The sequence below is a fragment of the Macaca mulatta genome, chromosome 3 (genome assembly GCF_049350105.2).
Source record: "Macaca mulatta isolate MMU2019108-1 chromosome 3, T2T-MMU8v2.0, whole genome shotgun sequence".
In the NCBI taxonomy this organism is placed as follows: Eukaryota; Metazoa; Chordata; class Mammalia; order Primates; family Cercopithecidae; genus Macaca; species Macaca mulatta.
Genome location: NC_133408.1, coordinates 161247107 through 161266933, shown reverse-complemented (window position 1 = coordinate 161266933; position 19827 = coordinate 161247107). Strand labels below are relative to the sequence as shown.

The following is a 19827-nucleotide window of genomic DNA, read 5'->3' as shown; positions in this document are numbered from 1 at the left end:
CCTTCAGCAATTTATTCTTGAGTAGCACTGAATTACCTTCGTAGGTGTGAACGCAGTGCCCAGCAGCATTTAACACAGTTTAAAGAACCCAGGTCAATGGGAGAATTTTTTGAAAGTATATATTAGAATTAACTTATATAGAACATGAACTCCATGCCAAGCACTCTGCTAGGTGCTTGAGAAGCAGTTTAGCATAGTGGTTAAGGTCATAAACTCCAAAGCCAGATTATTTGGTTTTAATAGAGAGGTGACCTTGAGCAAATTACTCAATCTCTCTGTTCATTGGTTTAATCATCTGCAAGATGGAAATAGTAACAAAGTCTGCTTCACAAAGTCTTTGTAATAAACAAGTTATTATAGGGAAAGCACTAAGAGCAATATCCAACCCATAGTAAACACTCTATGTGTTAGATTTATGGTTTTTGACAAAATACATATTTTAATCGTAACAACACTAAGGTTGTTAAGTTCTGTCTTATTATTAGGTCTGTCTTAAAGTTGAGAAAGCTGAAGCACAGAGTTAAGTAACTTTCCCAAAGTCACAAAGTAAGTGGTGGAACTACTACTATCAACTCTTGCAGTATCACCTTGGAACTCACTTTCTTAATCTCAATGCCATGCTGCCCCTTGAGAGAACTGATTTTTCAGCCTAGGCATGTAAGTAGACTTCATCTCTACAAAAAAATTAATAATACAAAAAATTTAGTCGGGCATGGTGGTGTGTGCCTATAATCCCAGCTACCTGAGTAAAGGCTGCAGTGAGCTGTGATCATGTCACTGTACTCAAACCTGGGTGACAGAGTGAGACCCTGTCTAGAAAAAAAATAAATAAATAAACAAAAACTTATTTTTGAGAAGGCAAAGCTCATAAATTTTTTTTGTTCTGTTTTTGGTTTTTTTTGTTTTTTTTTTTTTTTTGAGATGCAGTCTTCCTCTGTCACCCAGGCTTGAGTGCAGTGGCATAGTCTCAGTTCACTGCAACCTCTGCCTCCCAGGTTCAAGTGATTCTCCTGTCTCAGCCACCTGAGTAGCTGGGATTACAGGCGCGCACCACCACGCCCGGCTGATTTTTGGAATTTTATTAGAAATGGGTGTTGCAGGAAGTCAGGGACCCTGAATGGAGGGACCAGCTGGAACCATGGCAGAAGAACATAAATTGTGAAGATTTCATGGACATTTATCAGTTCCCAAAATTAAAACTTTTATAATTTCTTACACCTGTCTTTACTGCAATCTCTGAACATAAATTGTGAAGATTTCATGAACGTTTATCACTTCCCTAATAATACTCTTATAATTTCTTATGCCTGTCTTACTTTAATCTCTTAATCCTGTTATCTTTGTAAGCTGAGAATGTACATCACCTCAGGACCACTATTGTCCCAATTGATTGTAAAACATGTGTGTTTGAACAATATGAAATCAGTGCACCTTGAAAAAGAACAGAATAACAGTGATTTTCGGGGAACAAGGGAAGATAACCATAAGGTCTGACTGTCTGAGGGGTCAGCCAGAATAGAGTCATATTTTTCTTCTTGCAGAGAGCCTATAAATGGATGTGCAAGTAAGAGAGAGATCACTGAATTCTTTTCCCAGCAAGGAATACCCTGGGGAAAGAATGCATTCCTAGGGGGAGGTCTATAAACGACTGCTCCAGGAGTGTCTGTCTTATGCGGTTGAGATAAGAACTGAAATATACCCTGGTCTCCTGCCGTACCCCTCAGGCTTACTAGGATTGGGAAATTCCAACCTGGTAAATTTTGGTCAGACCGGTTCTCTGCTCTCGAACCCTGTTTTCTGTTAAGATGTTTATCAAGACAATATGTGCACAGCGATATAGACCCTCATCAATAATTCTAATTTTGCCTTTGCCTTGTGATCTTTATTGCCCTTTGAAGCATGTGATCTTTGTGACCTACTCCCTGTTTGTACACCCCCTCCCCTTTTAAAATACCAAATAAAAACTTGCTGGTTTGGCAGCTCAGGGGACATGATGGACCTACCAATATGTGATGTTACCCCTGGAGGCCCAGCAGTAAAATTCCTCTCTTTGTACTCTTTCTCTTTATTTCTCAGATCAGCCTAGGGAAAATAGAAATAAGCTATGTTGAAATATTGGGGACTGGTTCCCCCGATAATGGGGTTTCACCATGTTGGTCAGGCTGGTCTTGAACACCTGACCTGGTGATCCACCCCCGTCAACCTCCCAAAGTGCTGGGATTACAAGCATGAGACATCGCACCCAGCCAAAGCTCGTAATATTTTTATATGTAAATCTACTTGGAACATATAACTCAACTGCAAGTCACATACTTTAGAAACATTTCCAGCCAATCCACATTATCCTCAGAACAATGAGGAAATGAAGCCCTTATTATAATTATTCTTTACAGAATTGAGGTCTGTAAAGGGAACAGTGTCATTTAATAGAAAGAGCATTTACTTTAAAGTCTGACAGACCTGCCCAGCTCTGTACAGGCAAGTTACATAAGTTATCTGAACCTATTTTATCATCTGTAAAATACTGGCAGCACTATCAACTTCATGGCATTGTTTTGTGAATTAAATGAGATAGTATTTGTAAAGTGCCTAACCCAATCCCATGCCCATGGTGGGCATTTTTCAAAATATCAATTCCTTCCTTCTGTAAAAATTACATACTAAAATAATTCCAATTATAAAAGTAAATGTTAGAATACTTCGTACACATCTTTCTTAAAGGGTAGAAAACACATGGAGCTCTTTCAGATATAAAATAAAGAGCCAGGTATGAGGTTTAACCTAGGAGCATACTACCCCATTGACTGTTTCACTGGGGCTCCTGTCTTCATCCATAGATTGAAGACGTTGGAAGAGAAGGAGAGGATGGTAAAGGAGGCTGTTCCTTCCACTTCTATGCAAGGAGTAGAAGCAAAAAGCTCTTTATATTTCTTTTAGTTTGCCTTTATCTTGCCCCTTAAACACATGAAACTTTTGGTACCTTCCTTCTTTTAATGTCATTTTGAATTATTGTAATTATCATCACCAGCTTTCATTCACAACAGTACTGACATTTCACTTCTAGAAAAAACAGTAAAATAACTACTTGCTTTGTAGTTGTATTAGATAAAAACATAGAAAACTGGAGGAAGTAGAATGAGAAGTGAGAAAAAAAATGAGCAATCATGTGAGATAGAATATAAACAGGTCAGTAAATATTACCTTTTCCTTTTTGATGATGGATCCAACTGATCCCATGTAGCCAAAACCAGGTATATCATGTGTGGGGTATGTGTGTGAATATATATATACACACACATATATACACACACTTGTAAGATAGGATATATATAACATATAGACACACATATATATACACACACATATGTGTATGCACACATACATAAATACAAAGGAATTTGTTACATAGATTTGATCTTACTCAACTGGTTGAGCTGGTTAAGCAGTTTCTATAAGCCTGCTGATTTCATGTCTAAAGCTGAGCTTTAAGTCCACAAGGCAGGCATTTAGGAAGGAAAGATGGAAAGTAAAGTGGTGGAGAACAAGGACAACCTGGAATGCAAGTGAATGAGGAGCTCATGAGGACAGACTGAACCCTAAGTCAGTTCACACTGTCTCTGATCTTAGTGATGTGCACGTCCTACAGAAGCCAGGTTCTTCTTCAGAGAACTTAACACTCCCACCTAGCTCAGGAGTCAGAGAGGCTGAAGAAGGATTTAGGAGAAAATGGGCTAGTTGCAGGCCAGGCCACTCCCTTGTCCCAGTTAGGTGAGTTAGCAGATAGTTGACAATGTGTGTGAGTACAAAAGACTGTGGCTTCATTTCCATCTTCCAAATCTCCTGCAAGAAATTTCCTTTTGGCCCTAACTAGAAATATACAGGAAAGGGAATTCTGGTAAATGTAGTTTAGTTTAGCCAAGTTGATATATTACTAAGCAATATTTTTAAAAATTCCCCAAGCTTGCCTGCTCAAGTAATAAGCATCTGTTGTCTCACACAGTTTCAGGGGACAAGAATCCGAGTAGCCTAGCTAAGCAGTTGTGGTTCAGGATCTCTTATGGGGCTACAGTCAGCTGTGGCTGATGGCATCTGAAGGCTGGGTTGGAGAATCCGTTTCTAAGCTCACTCATGTAGCTGTTGGCCAGAGGCCTCAGTTGCTTACCATGTGGGATGCTCCATAGGGCAGCTTATAACACAGCTGTTGGCGTTTTACAAAGTGAATGATCAAAAACAGGGAGAAAGACGGAGAGAGAGATGGAAGCCATGTCTTAAACGAATCACAGAGGTGATAGTATATCACTCCTGCCAGAATCTATTGGTCACACAGTCCCTCCCTGGTGCAATGTGGGAGGGTACTATACAAGGACATGAATACCAAGAGGCAGCAATCATTAGGGACCATCTGAGAGTCTGCCTTCCACAATGTCAAATCTGAACAATTCTATAACTCTATCCGAAAATATGCTGTCCATTTCAGGATGGGATCTTGACTCTCTTCTGCTTGTGGAGTGGTGTCACTTCCTCGTTTCTTCTCTTCTATGGACTCCATGCACTTTTCTGGAAACATCTTTAATAGCAATGCTCTTCTTTTGTATTAGTCTTTACCTTTTACAGATCATTTTATTATCATGTTTGAGCCTGGCACAGCTAGAAAGAGGACAAAGCTGAGGTGCATATGTGTGTCATTCTGTTTCCAAGGTAAAGTTATTTTTAGCCTTCCACAGCTAACTTTCCAGCATGTCCCTTGTCAAAATAAACATTCTATATTATTAATATTAGTGAAAGGGTCATAATCAACTGACACAGTTTAGAAAAGTATTTTTCTCTCTCCCACTATAAATAATTTTTTAGTCTGGCTAGATATCTTCAGCATTATTTTCTTATTTGTATTTTAAAATCTAATGATTGCTTTCTGCTACTTTGCATTTTTTTAATCTGTCAAGTATAAGGGGTATAATTTTCTCAACTACAAAACATCTTGCCAAATATAGCCACATCCTTAAATGTTTTCCTATATATTTTTTTAAAAAACTAGTGACTTTAATTATTTAAATTATTTATTGGAGGTAAATGAGACAACTTTGACAAACTAATCTTCCAACTATATCAAATGTTATTTAGTTACTGGGGATCTTTTACCACTGAAACCTTGTAACTGCAAAGTATTTCTCTGAATCACAGAATCATGGTTAGGCTTTCAAATTCCATCATCTTTTTCTACTTGGTGAACTGGCCCAGTAATTTTAAAAAAAGGTTAAAAAGGAAGTTTAACATCCACCCTACTTTCTTTTCTGTGCTGAGCCTTGAGTTCTCTAAGACTCCACTTTCCCTTTCTCTTTGACTGGTCCTCACTTCTTCCCTGCAGTCCACTACAGCCAAATTTGCCTCAAAAATAAATATACTTCCTCGCCCGGGATGGTGGCTCCTGCCTGTCATCCCAGCGCTTTGGGAGACTGAGGCAGGCAGATCATTTGTGCTCAGAAGTGTGAGACTAGCCTGGGCAACGTGGCGAAACCCTGTCTCTACAAAAAATACAAAACATTAGCTGGGTGTAGTGGCACGCACCTGTGGTCCCAGCTACTTGGGAGGCTGAAGCAGGATGATCGCTTTCACCCGGGAGGCTGAGGCTGCAGTGAGCTGAGATCATGCCACTGCACTCCAGCCTGGGCAACAGAGTGAGACCCTGTCTCAAAATAAATAAATAAGTAAATATAACATATTTCCATCCCCTCAAAACATAGATCCTGTAAGTGCTTCTTTCCTCACCAGAAAGCATTCCCCTTTCCCAGTCCTGAGTAAAAATATGTTAATATTCTAGCATTTTGAGTAATAATACCTGTTTCTTCCATCTTCAGATCCCACCCCCACTCTGCTACAGATGAGGTTTGCACCTGAGCTGCCAGGGTGGTGTATTGCTTCACCAGTATTTTCCTGTTTACTTCTTCTGCCCTTCTTCAGTTGAATGCTAGTCCTAAGGCTGTTTATCATCTCCTCACAGATCACACAAAACTGTGAATTCTTAAACTGATTCACCAACCCTACTTGATGTTTCTGGGTAAACAGGGTAGAATGAGCTCCTCTTACATTATTCGTATTTCATAAAAACATATTTTCTAATATGGCCACTTAATGTGGGTTTATCTTAAGGTAGATCTTCACAAGGCACTATATTCTAGTTGCTTGAATGGCCCCTACTGTATGGATATTTTGATTTGTCTACCTATGTGGCCCTATTCTCTCCAAGACATTTTTCCCTCCACTTTTATTTCCGGAGTGTTGCAAAGGGCCTGGCACATAGTAATCATTCAGTAAGCTATGCATTGAATGAATATGCTTTTAAATGACCAAAGTATGACTCAAATTTCTAGATAAACCCAGTCAAAATATCAACTGAAATATAAAAACATTTACATTCCCTGGTAAACTTGTAAGTAAAATGCCATCTCTAAATTTTGCAGTTAAACGATGCACTTTCTTAAATATGTGAATGGGAAAGTCTATTTTTTCTTAGAGTGTCAGCTTAAACAAAAATTATACATTTTAGACATAGATACATACAGATATAGCTATAGACAGGGACTTCTCCTATAAATTAGGGAAAATAAAGTGCAGCTAGAAAGTTACCTAAATGAAGTTAACTAATACCAATACATAGAACCTTAGCAGCAACATGTTACTGCTCTCTTAACCCTAAGAAACAAAATAGCTTTTAAAAGTGCAAATACGGTGGATATAATTTTTCTCGCACTAACTTCAAAGCATATTTCAAGGTTTTCTGTTCAAAATTCCAAAATAAATCACTAAGTTGTTTTGTGAATAAACTGGACAAATAAAAACCTATTTAGTACAATTACTATGGCATATTTTGGGGTTTCCTCCTCTCTGTTTGCAAAGTACACAGGTGTTTAAACCAATCCTCACTAGATTTGGGGCATAAAAAGAGCAAGATGAGTTTAGAACATCTTACTAAGCCAAAAGGAAGGACTTGTTTAGAGATTATTAAAGATATATCAAAAGGAGACTGGAGGCAAAACTAAAGACACAGAAAATAAATCAGTGGTTGCTCTGGAATGGAGCAAGGAGTTGACAATAAAGTGACACAAGGAAATATTTTATTGTGATGAAACTATTCTCTATGTTAGTTTGGTGATAGTTACATGCTTCTGTATATTGAGCAAAATGCATAGAACTATACCCTTAAGATGAATTTTACTGTATGAAAACCACACTGCAATTTAAAAAATAGTATACCTGAACTGAGTTGATGGGGCTCCCAGTGGCCAAATTTGGAAAACTGTTTAACATGACAAAGAATAGTGACCACACAAAAAGCTATAACTTGACTATTCAGAGTTTTATTTGTAATAGTCTAAAATGAGAAACAACCAAAATATCCCTCAGCAGGTGAATAGTTAAACATATAGTGGCATACCTGCACATGAAATATTAGTCAGCAATAAAAAGAAAAAACGGCTGCTACACACAATAACTTGAATGGATCTCAAGGACATTGCACTAAATTTAAAAAGCCAGTCTCCAAAGGTCATATGCTGTATAATTCATTCACATAGCATTCTCAAAATTGCACAACGGCCGTGCTAGAACACAGATTAGTGGTTGCCAAGAGTTAGGAATGGTGGGCGTTAAGGAGATGCCTATAATTATTCATGTAGCATGCTGGAAACCTTCATGGTGGTGAAATATTTCTGTCTCATGATTGTAGTTATATTTACATTAATCTACACATCTGATAAAGTGACCCAGAAATATATACATATATTGTACTAATGCTATTTTCCTGGTTTTAATATTGAATTATAGTTACCTAAAATGTAACCACAGAGGAAAATGAAGTGAAGCATTTTCAGGGCTTCTCTGCATTATTTTTGCAACTTCCTACAAATTTATAATAATTTTAAACTTGAAAAGTAAAATATAAGAAGATATTATTATACTAATAATACAAATGATATAAGTAGAACAAATAGAGAATGGTATAAGTAGAACATATTGCTGTATGTTTAATAAAAAGAGAATCCACGAGTCCATAGTTATCTCAAGTACTGGGAAGGTGGGGTCTTTTTTTTAAAAAACATGACCAATTGCATTAGTTTTTAAGTTATTTATTCACTTTTTCAAATTTGCCTACAGTAAAATTTTTAGTAGTATACAATTACTTGAGTTAGATAAATGCATACAACCATGTAACTACCACCAAAATTAGGATATAAAATAGTTCCATCGTGCCAAAAATTCCCTCTTATTTCCCTTTGTAACCAATACTTTCCCCCACCCCAGCCTCTGGTAGCAGGAGATATGTTTCTGTTCCTATATTTTGCTTTTTTCAGAACGTCATATTTTACATGAAATTCTACAACATGTAGTCTTTGAAACTGATTTCTTTCACTTAGTAAAATGTATTTAAATTTAAGATTTCACCACGTTGTTTCATGTATCTGTAGTTTGTTCTTTCTTTTTCCCTGAGTAATATTCTACTGTATGGATGCAATATAATTTGTTTATCTATTCATTCATTGAAGAACATTTGGGCTATTTACAGTTTTTGACAATTATGAACAAAACCACTATAAACATTCACATGCAGATTTTTATATGAACTTAGGTTTATAAAAGAACTTTTTCCACAGAATGCCAGCAAATAAATATAGAAGAAATAACAAACTTAAAAAAATCACTCATTGGCAACCAGTGAGATAAAAATTAATTCAGGGAAAAACATCAATAGATGCAAAACTACTGAATGAAAGGTCATTAGGGAAGAGGATATTTAGGTGACCCCAAAGAATCACCTCACACAGGGCCAGCTTCACGAGTGTGAGACCAGTCACCCAGGGCCCTATACTAAGTAGTGCCTCCTGCTTGCTTTAATGTTCCGTTATCGCCATATTGAAATTCTTAATAATTTTAAAACAAGGAGCCTAGCACTGTAATTTTGTACTGTGTTCTGCAAATTATATAGCTAGTTTTTCACCCCAGGTGACTTTCTGAAAAGGTAATTTAGCAAAGGAGAGATCTAGAACTCACCTTAACTGAATGATCTAATTTGGTATCAGCAATAGTAGAATAAACTATTATGCATCCCCCAAAGTGGCACAATGGCAAGCATACATCACCTACGTAGTCTTCTTATCAAAAATATGTAACCGGCAAGGTGCAGTGGCTCATGTTTGCAATTACAGCACTTTGGGAGACCAAGGCAGGAGGATCATTTGAGCCCATGAGTTTGAGACAAGCCTAGGCACCATAGTGAGATCCTGTCTCTACAAAAAATTTTAAAATTAGGTGGGCGTGGTGGCACGCACCTGTGGTCCCAGCTACTCAGGAGGCTCAGGTGGGAGGATCACTTGAGCTCAGGAGGTTGAGACTGTAGTGAGTTGTGTTTGCACCACTGCACTCCAGCCTGGGCAATAGAGGGAGACTTTGTCTAAAAAAAAAAAAAAGGAAAGAAAGAAGGAAGGAAGGAAGGAGGGAAAGAAAAGAAAAGTTTAACCAACCTAACTGTGAAGGAACAATCACACAAATTCAGATAGTAGGACAATTCCATGAGAATGGTCTAGACTCTTCAAAAATGTCATTTTGTGAAAGACCAAAAAATGGTCAGGAAAGGGGAGAGTTCTAAAAATATAATGAGCAACTGCAAATCCTTGATTGGATCCTTTATTAAAAAAAAAAAAAAGATGAAGTATATTTGGGGAAAATTGGAAAACTCTGAAGAGGGTTTCTATGCTAAATACTATTTTTGTATCAGTGTTAAATTTGGGGGTAATAATAATAAGAATAGATGATCTTTTAGTTTGTTTGTTCGTTTTAAAGATGGGGTCTTACTATATCACCCAAACTAGAGTGCAGCGGCGTGATCATGGTTCACTCTATACTACAACTCCTGGGCTCAAATGATCTTCCAGACTCAGCCTCCCACAGCACTGGGATTACTGATATGAGCCACCAAGCCCAGCCGGTAGTCTTACATTTTAAATGATATTTATGCTGAAATATTTAGGGATAAAGGTTCATGATGTCTAGAACTAATTTTTAAATAAGTAATTTTTGTAAAAATGTTAAATGATATACATACATTTAAATCTATTTAGAGAGACAGAGATAAAGCAAATGTGGCAAACTTTTTTTAAATCCCAAAACCTCTTATTCACAACTTTGCTAGTCAGTTTATCACATTCTTTCTTTTTTTCAACTTTAGCTTTACATAAAAAAACATATGTTGTAAGAACATGGATTTTGGAATACAATCTGGGTTCAAATTCTGTCTCTGTTCTTACTAAGGTTTTAAACTTGGGTCAAGAACTGTGGGGAGAAAAAGAACTTTAATGTCTATTGCACAACTTGTTGAAATGATTCAAATAATAAATTACAGACATGAGAAACAGCACCACCAAGTCCATGAAAACTGCGTATATACTCATTTTTTCATTATTGTGTCTTGAATGCTCAGCAAAGCACCTCAATAGGTCATCAAAAATATAGAGAGAATGAATTATTTCATGATCTATAGTATATTAAATAGAAAGTGTCATGTTATATTAAGTGAAAAAGTTACAAAACAGCATGTGGAGTAATGATTGCATTATGGAAACAAATATAGAGAGAGGTATATATTTTAAAATTCTGCAATCTCTCTACCAAACCCACCCTCACCTCCCAATCCCTGCCATCTTTGCTTAGAGAGAGAGGGGGCCACAATTACCTGGTATATAGAGGGTAGAGTAATCAGCACCAAAGATCTTTGCCTAGAAACTGGAAAGTGTGACACATTTATATATGCACATTGATTTATATTAATTGATATTAAACATACAGCACCCAAATTTACATATTCACTCCTCATGCTTCATCTCCTCCATGTATCTGCTCTCCTGCTCCATAAGAATCTCAGGAGTTACTTCAGTTGTGTCTGGAGTTTGGGAGTTAGGAAGGAGGAGGTATCTAGACATTGGTCAAAAATGCTCTACTTAATTCACTTCCTTCCATGATCAATAGCTTTATGTTTTTAAGAGTGGAGATTCTTGACTCAAAAGGGAAGTTGGTACTTAGATTTTATTTCTTCAAGGAGATTGCACCTGTCTTCATTTGTCTCAAAGTGGCCATGATCTGATGAACCCTGGGCTCTGATGATGTCCTCAAAAGCAGGCCAGTTTTCTTCTATGCGCTCCCTGCAGCAGGAACAGTTATATTAATGTGGGTCAATGCAAAGTCAAAAGTAGAGGAGAGAACAGAGATGAGAATAAGCAGTAACTGAACTGGTGTGGGGTAAAAAGGAAAAAAAACAAACAGATGGGAGTAGGGATTGGGAAGATCTTGAATAAATATGTGAAACTGGCCTTCACCAACTTTTACATATGTTTCATGACATATTATGTGAGCTGCTCTTAAAGAGCAAAGGGAAAGTGGCCACCACTAACTACTAGGGCTCCCTCTCTTGCTTTCTAATTTAGTTTTTATTGTATTTAATAGAACATTAATCTCCTCACCCTCCAGTCCTATACCTCAGTAAATACATTTAATTATTTTACCAGTCATGTCTGATACTCATCTTCATATTTTAAAATGAGATGACCTGTTAGGATTCAATGAGAGAAGCAAAACCAGTAGGAGATAGTTAAGAGGTTGTTGCAAGGGATTGGCTTATGTGAATTCATGGGGCAAGCCATCAGGAAGGACAAGTTAGAACACCTGGGATTTGGCTGCAGCTGCTCTACACTGGTGATGTTCAACTCCACTCTTAAGTTATTTCAACTGATTAAATCAACCCCACCAATATTATCTAGGATAATCTCCAACACTGCTTTAATCATATCTACAAAATACCTTCACAGAACACCTGGATTAATATTTGACTGAGCAAGGACTATACCCTAGTCAAACAGATAAATCAAAAGGCCATCACTCATGCTTACATCACCATTTCTTGATTTATCCAGTTTCTATGTTATCGCTTCACTTATTATTAAGTAGAAGATTTAGACTGTTTACAGCCTCCACCCTCTCACTGTGCCCCAAGAAACTCCCCCCAATATAGTTATAATGTATTTTGGGGTTTCTTTAAATTTTCTTTGTGCCTATCACTAATTTTGTCCTGAACTTTTGCACAGAACTCTACAACTCCTTTTAATATATTTAAACCCATGAAGCGATCTGTCAATTGGAATTTTCTCCTTGGAGACCTCTGTGTCCCCCTCCTCTGATCTGGAAGTGTTGCTCTCTGGGCCTGCTGCAGGTATGTCCTCCTGGAAGTCTCCTTCACCTTCAGAGTGAAAGTACCCTTTCCCTCTTTCTTATGTGGAATTTTCCTTCTCCTGGCTCCTGGATCTCCTTTGTTCTTGGCTTATTCTCTGATTAATCACCCTCCATAACTTCCTGAGAAAACAAAATATGGTGAAGAATCATTTTCACAAAAGCAAAATTATGACTTATGGAAACATAAAATGAATACATGTCAAAGTCAGATGTTATGACCGCTGCAAAGATCATTTGAAAAGCTAGATATTAATAGGACGATAACACTGCTGGGTCAAATGCAAAACTGTTTAATGCCCAATGCAGTTATAAACCATAATTTTGAGGGTCACTGCTTCTACTGGGCAGGAAAGAAATTGTTTATATCTCTACCAGAAAAATCTAATTATTAACATGTAGCTTCACTAAGTCTGAAAACTCTATTCAGTAGTAAACCATGAATAAAATTAAAACTTTCCCTTACATCAATGTCTTGCAATATCTTTTCATTATCTCATTCCTAAAAAAGCCTTTTTAGACATATTTTCTAATCTTGATATTTTAATACCACAGATTTATTGTATATTTGTTCATGTACTATATGTATTTCTATACTTATATATAAAACTATTAAGCATAAAGCTTAGTGTTTTTATTCAATTCAGAGTTAAGAATAACTTTTAAGTTAACAATTAAATTAAAATTTTAAAATTTTCTAACTTTTAACTTTATAATTGTATTTGATGAGTAACTTTTCATGTAACTTATTAAATAAATCATAATTCTCAAATTACATACACAAATTAGCAATTTATATAAATATGTGACAATATAATCAGATTATTAAAATAATTAAATTTTTTTCCACAAGAATAAAACTATTAAAAGTTTAATTAATTTTATAAAAATTATTTTCAGTGAAATTAACTTTTAACTTTTCATTGATATAAGAAAATAGCTTCCAGATATTCATTCAGATGATGTGGACATTTTGTACTTTTAGGCTTGACATAATTAATGATGGGCTGAATAACTTTGGAAGAATCAAATAATAAAATATAAACTATTTTTATTTAATTCTCAAGGTCCAAGTCCCACATGAAAACACTGATGATCAAACAAAACAATATCATAGTTTCCGGACTTTATTTTCTGCTTTAATATTGAATTTATTTTATGTTTTGGTGTCTAAGAGCTTTCTTATTCTTTGCACATCCTTAAAAATAGTATCGTATTTTTGTTTCATGGATGCAATATCTTCTCTCATTCATCTAATGATATTAGTTACAATGGACTTTTTGTACAGTTCTTATATTGCCAGTTTTCACCGTGCTTTTTCTTTCTCATATTACAGACTTTCTAAAAACATCTTTCGGTCATTGGTTTTCTGTTCATTATTAAGAGAGAAAAACTAAAAGCAATTTGAAGATTTTATAACATGGACAGGAGGGCTTGGGAACTAGTGAAGATCCCCTATTTGGAGTGGAAAAAGATATTATCTTGGATTTGCCCAGTAGAAGTTCCTAACATATTCTGAAACATTCCAGAAATAAGAGGCTGCCTCCATGAACATTTTTTTAGCCAGTACTCTTTACAGTAAAGTAAGTATTAGAACTGGATGTTTGTTGACAGTACTAGTCAATAACATACTTGAGCTGTTCTCTCTCAGGTCATTTGGGCTGTGATATGTGGTATAGCAGGGAGAAGTGAAAAACTAATTGGAAGGTTAAAAATGCCACAGGGTTGATGAACTCTACTACTTCAGTATGCTCAAGTAACAGGTTTTTTTGTTGTTGTTGTTATTGTTGACCAAGTAAAATGCCAAGGTCTTTGTTGTAGACTGAACTCTGTCCCTGCAAAAATTATGATCCTAATCCCCTAGTACCCCAGACTGTGACTGTATTTGAAGATAGGGCCTTTAAAGAGGTGATTAGTTAAAATGACATTCTTAGAGTAGACTCTAATTCAATCTGTGTGGTGTCCTTATAAGAAGAGGAAATTTGGACACACAAAGAAAAGACACCAAGTGCATGAGTACCCAGAAGGACAAACATGTGAAGAGGCAGTGAGAAGGTGCCACCTGCAAGCCCAGGAGAGAGGTTTTGGAAGAAACCAAACCTGCCAACACCTTGGTCTCCAACTTCCAGTCCCAGAGTGATAAGAAAATAAATTTCTGTTATTTTTACCACCCAGTCTGTGATCGTTTGTTATGGCACATCTAGCGAACTAATATAGTCTTCCAGTAGGCTTTATCTAATAATAACACCCCTTCCCATTTAGCAAGGAAGCCTGAATCAAAGGGGTTGTTGAACTCATCCTGTTCATTTAAATGTAGCTGTACCCTCCCCATGATCCAATGAGAAATGAACATAGATACCATCCTCAGGCAAAAGCATGTGCTTAGAAATGCCATCTGGCAGTCCTCCTGATATCCCCACTCTAATAAGAAAAGTATTTCAGGCTCTTAGATGTAATCAACAGGTGACTACTTAAGAAAAAAAAAAAGTTTATTCAAAGCATATTCCAAAATCTCAAAATTGCTGGGAAGGCTAGCAAACCAGACTTCAGGCTAACTTTTCAGGACTAAAGCCCAAAACCTCACGACAGAATTGGCCTGATGAAAAAACCTGCTGTCGCTCCTGCCTTCCCACCTAGTACTAAAGGAAACTTGGCAGATGCCACCGCCTTGGTGCTACTTCTGCGCCAGGAACTCCGCCTCAAACCCTCTGGGAAACTGCCCTTCCACTGCCAAGACTGAAAGTTGAATACATCTGCTGCGGCAGCCTCCGCCAAAATGGAAGTTTCCCTCAAAGCCAATTCCCTCTCGTTGCTTCTGATACATGTAGCCTAGGCCCAGCGTCTGCATTTTATCTGCTGGCAAGCCTCAAAATTTGAGTTGTGACATAACAAAGAAGCAGGTCTCATTGTCTGGGAATTTACCCAAATACTGAGGGATCTTTCAAAGATGAAGGTTAACCTTTACAATTACAACATTATTAGAGACCAATTCAGACTTGCTGCTATGACTTACTAACCTTCATTTTCCTTTCAGCACTCAGTTTTGTATCTTCTCCTGGAATTTCAGCTTCTGTAACTCTAGATGAAATCCTCATTTCAACACCTGGAATGATGCTTATTGGCCAAAACAGCCTATCCAAGCCTTCTCTCTGTAGAAGCAAGAGATGGAATTAAGACAGGAACTGTGTCCCTATGTCCCCACTGATAACCAATTTCAGATGACTTGTCTGTGGTATCTGTTAATGAAGCAATTTGTTGCAATCAATTAGATAAAACATAAAACAGCTGCTCAAGGAAGTAGATGCTGTTAATCTTAGGAAAAATATTATTTGTATTTCTTAAACTGACAATGATTCAGTATACAGGTTTCTTTTGTTTTTTGTTATTAATAGAATGATAGGATGTGTTTTGACAATGGGACTAATAATAAATTAGATGTGCCACTTGGGGAAAAAAAGCCATATTTTCAGAAGTAAAAAAATAGATAAGTTCATACTGATGGAGTATGTCTAGCTCACAGTCATCTTTCAATGCCTTGTCCACATAACCATCTTTTGCATCTTCAAAAAAAATTTGAGGACAATTTTAAAACCCTGGTGTCATCATTTTTTGCTTTAAACTTCACCACATTTCCTTTTGCTTCCATTTCTACCACACATCTATATGGGCAAACCCAACTTATAATCCTTCTAAAGTATTACATCCCAGTTTCTCAAACTCTCAAAAATCTTTTCTCTGACCACATTGTACTTTCCTCTCTCCTCTTCCTCTATTATATCTACTGAACTTCTTTTCTCATTGCACTGTGACTTCCAAGCCCTATATATTTCTCCATTCTTCTATTACATCACCTTTTCTTAACTTAACTTGCCATCCCACTGGGCCAGAATCCCATGATCACATCCAAAATTCTCACCATTAGGTAACTCCACCTTTCTTTTGCTCAGCTTCCACATCAAAGCTGCCAAACTTGGTGAGAGAAAGTCATAAAATCATGCCAATGAGATTGTTAAGCATGTATCCTCTAACTTCAGGTATCTGCCCTGCTTCCCCTAATTCATACCTATTTTTTCATGTAAATGTCCTAATTTCATAAATTGTTCAAAAAACTTATTTCCTTAACCTGTCTCTACCTAACCTCTTACCTTTGCCAGATGAATATGTATCTTTTACTCAATTGAGCAATCATCCAAACCAAACCCATACTGCCTGCCTAGAGATGAAAGGCTACAAATAATGATAAGGCATAAAGTGTGATTATATAAGATTATAACATGTTGTTTCCATGACCACAACCCTGATTTAGGTTCATATGTAGGGACCAATTTACCATGAAGCAGATAAGCTTTGAGGCCCTTCCTTTTTACCATCCCAAGACCTTGGAAGGTAACCGCATTAGTTTTTCTGTTGCAGTTTGATAAATTACTTCACAGTTGAGCAACTTAAATAACATAGATTTTGTCTCTCAATTTCTTTGATTTCGGAATCAAGGCATGGCTTAGCCGGTCCCTCTGGTTCAAGTTTTCTCATAAGGCTTCAATCATGGAGTTGGACAGAGCAGGAGTCCCATCTGAAGGTTTGACTTGGGAAGGATTGACTTCCAAATTTACGAGGTTGTGGACAAATTTTTAGTTCTTGAGGGTTGTTGATCTGACAGCTTCCTGCTGTTAGCCAGAAGCCACCCTTAATTCCTTATCACAGGAGCCTCCATAATATGACAACTTGCTTTATCAAAGCCAGCAAGGAAAAGAATCAGCTAGCAAGACAATAGTGACTTATGTGACTTAATCCCATCACCTTGCTCACATTCTATTGGTTAGAGCAGGTCACTAGGCCAGGCTACACTCAAGAAGAAGGGCTTACACAATGGGCTAAATACCAGGAAGCAGGGATTTTTGGGACCCCAGGGCCCTAGCAAAATATTCGCTAGGTCGTATAATTTAATAAATTTTCAAAAATAAGACATTTTATCCGCAATTGGTTAAGGCCACTATCTCCAATTCCACTTTCCTTCCATCACATGTCCCCTAGGAGCACCCCACCCTCCCTTGTCAGGTGGCATTGGAATGATCACAGGAACTTTGTAATACAGATAAGACGGAATTGAGGTGGAGATACATTTAGTTTGGGCTTTGGGTTTTGTGCAGTATGTTAAGTGGTTTGTAGTCAGTTCTTTGAGTAACTAATTTATTTCCAGTTACTCTGGTGTAGGACTGGTTTTCAGAAATACACCAATTGCCTACAATGCTGACTCAACCAGCTTTGTGACATAGAACAGAGGCCATACCTTTATATGAACATGTTCTCAGGCTTCCAGCACTGGCAGAGTTAGGGGATGAAACAAAATATTTCCAAGGTATAGAGCCAGAAGCTTTTTTAAATGGGGTAGGTTCTTTCAATAATTAGGTGTGTATGGCTGGAAGTGGAAGAATCAGTTCTTGACAAGTTCTGTCTTGCCAATAGTACATTCATAATTCAGTATGTGCAATCATAAACACACCATTTTTTTTCTTTTCTGATGGCTAATTTGTGATACAGAATTATTAGATTTCCTGGGCATAAACAAGAGGAAGTAGGTCTCTGGGCAAAGTTGTATGTTTTATGTATTCAAATATACTAGAGGTCATCCTAGTGTGAAATTAGCAGGAACAAGTTATAAAATTGGAAGAAAGTTTCCTAAACTATCAATTGTTTTTTAAACTATTACTAATCATACCACAGAAAAAAGGAACTCATCTTTCTGTTCTCCTTAGAGAAACTTATGTCACATGTCATAGGAAGAGGCAATTAAATGAATACACAGCTAAAAAGTATAAGAAATTAAAATGTTATGAAATATGTCAGGTTGTTGATTAAAATATTCTGATTTCTTTTTAGTTTTGCTCATGATTATGGTATTTATTAGCCTTTAAAATACATAACTTTTTTCTTTAAAAAATTTAGTGTGAAACTCAATTTTGTATTCTTCTTTTTAAAAGTGTCCAAATTGTATAAGCTTTGGGACCCTACACAACCATGTCTGTCATTAGTGGCCTAGATGAGGGTAGCAGCTTCCTAAATAATCTTCCTCATTTCACTCACTTCTATTCAAACCCATATTACTCACAGGTTCCAAAGAGTCTTCCTAAGGAAACACTCAGGGGTCTGTGAAAAAATCTTTACTGTTTCCCCATCATAAAAGTTATCTAAATTATTCAGCCTGACAAATAAGGATCTCAGTCTAATTTTCATTTTTACTGTCAACAACTACCTATTTGAGTTTTAGTTTTCTCTGCCATGATAACTACTTGCAACATAATTACTTGCTGTTATAGAGGCATCACTTTTGGTCATTTCTCTCATCATTTTCCCTTTATTCTCATTTTTATTTGTCAAAATCATTTTTATTTGCTACCCATTCATTAAGACCTATCTCAAATGTTGTTTCTCTCATACACTTTTTTCCCTGCTCTCAGAGCATGATAGCCTCTCCCACCTTCTGCATGTTTATGGCATTTTCAATCCATTCTCACTGTTCTTGTATTTCACCCTGTGTATTGTACTTTTATCATTTTATTTAAAAAATATTTTTATTCTCCTTGTAAATCCTAAACTCTGTGAAAGCAAATGTTGCTTCTTTTTCATCACAACCTCTCTAGCACCTCTTAAGTTGTACTGGTAGAACAGTAAATATTATTATCTACACATAATTGAATGAATGAATAATGTAAACTTTGAATAATAAATGAATTCATTCATTGATTTATTCATAATAAACAAATGTGTATTGTGTGCCAGTACTTGTGGTCATTGCCGAGAATCTAAAAACATGTTAAAAAACAAACAAAAAAACCAAACAAACAAAAAAATGTGCTCCTTGCCTATAGGAGGTAACATTCTAGTCAGGCAGACAAACATTAATCCAAGAATTGCACTAGCTAATATAAAATTTCATCCTTGACAAGGCCTATGTAGTAAAGGTGCATAGAACTGTGACTGTGTACGGTGTATATGATTTTAACCAGTCAGGACAATTTCATGTACATTTCCCATGATGAACCGGAGATACCATTTCATTTTTAAAAGTCTTCTGTAAGGAAATAGCTAAATTATATCTGATTTTATTTAACTACTCCCATAATGTATAATTCCTTAACTAATGAGTTATTTCATTTTGAAAACTTTACAAGATTAGAACAATGGTTTGTCTCATTTCTTAAAAATGGGCATGTTTTTGGTGCTGCTTTCTGAGGGCATGAGTGAAATTGAGAAGCCCAAAGCTTCATCCTTTTTTTCGGGTATAATGCTCCCTTTATGTGCATTGTGGCTGTTGATAGCTGAGCTGATCCTGTCTGTAGTGTTCTTTCTTAGTCTGTCAGTCGCTAACCAATATCGTTGCTTCCACGAAGTATCTTGTCCTGCGACCTGCATTGTAGATGGTCTGCCTGCTGCAGAGGTTTCTCAGATTAGGTTATGTAATCAGCTGAATTCTGTACACCCAAAAAAGATTTGCTGCAGTCCTCACTCCCCAAATCTCAGAATGTAGCCTTATTTGGAGACAGAGTCTTTACAGAGGTA

The 19827-nt window shown here is 36.6% G+C and overlaps 1 long non-coding RNA gene across 2 annotated transcripts in view; it reads left to right on the top strand.

Annotated features, from left to right (window-relative positions):
* Positions 1-14403, top strand: part of LOC144339916 (uncharacterized) — a 44744-nt gene extending 30341 nt beyond the window's left edge. The window contains exons 4-6 of one of the 2 annotated variants that reach the window (XR_013415504.1): positions 12129-12253; positions 13607-13853; positions 14243-14403. This is a non-coding gene — a long non-coding RNA (uncharacterized LOC144339916). Of the gene's footprint in view, positions 1-12128; positions 12254-13606 lie in introns of both variants that reach the window. The other variant, XR_013415503.1, reaches the window with a different exon arrangement.
* Positions 14404-19827: the final 5424 nt, after the last annotated feature.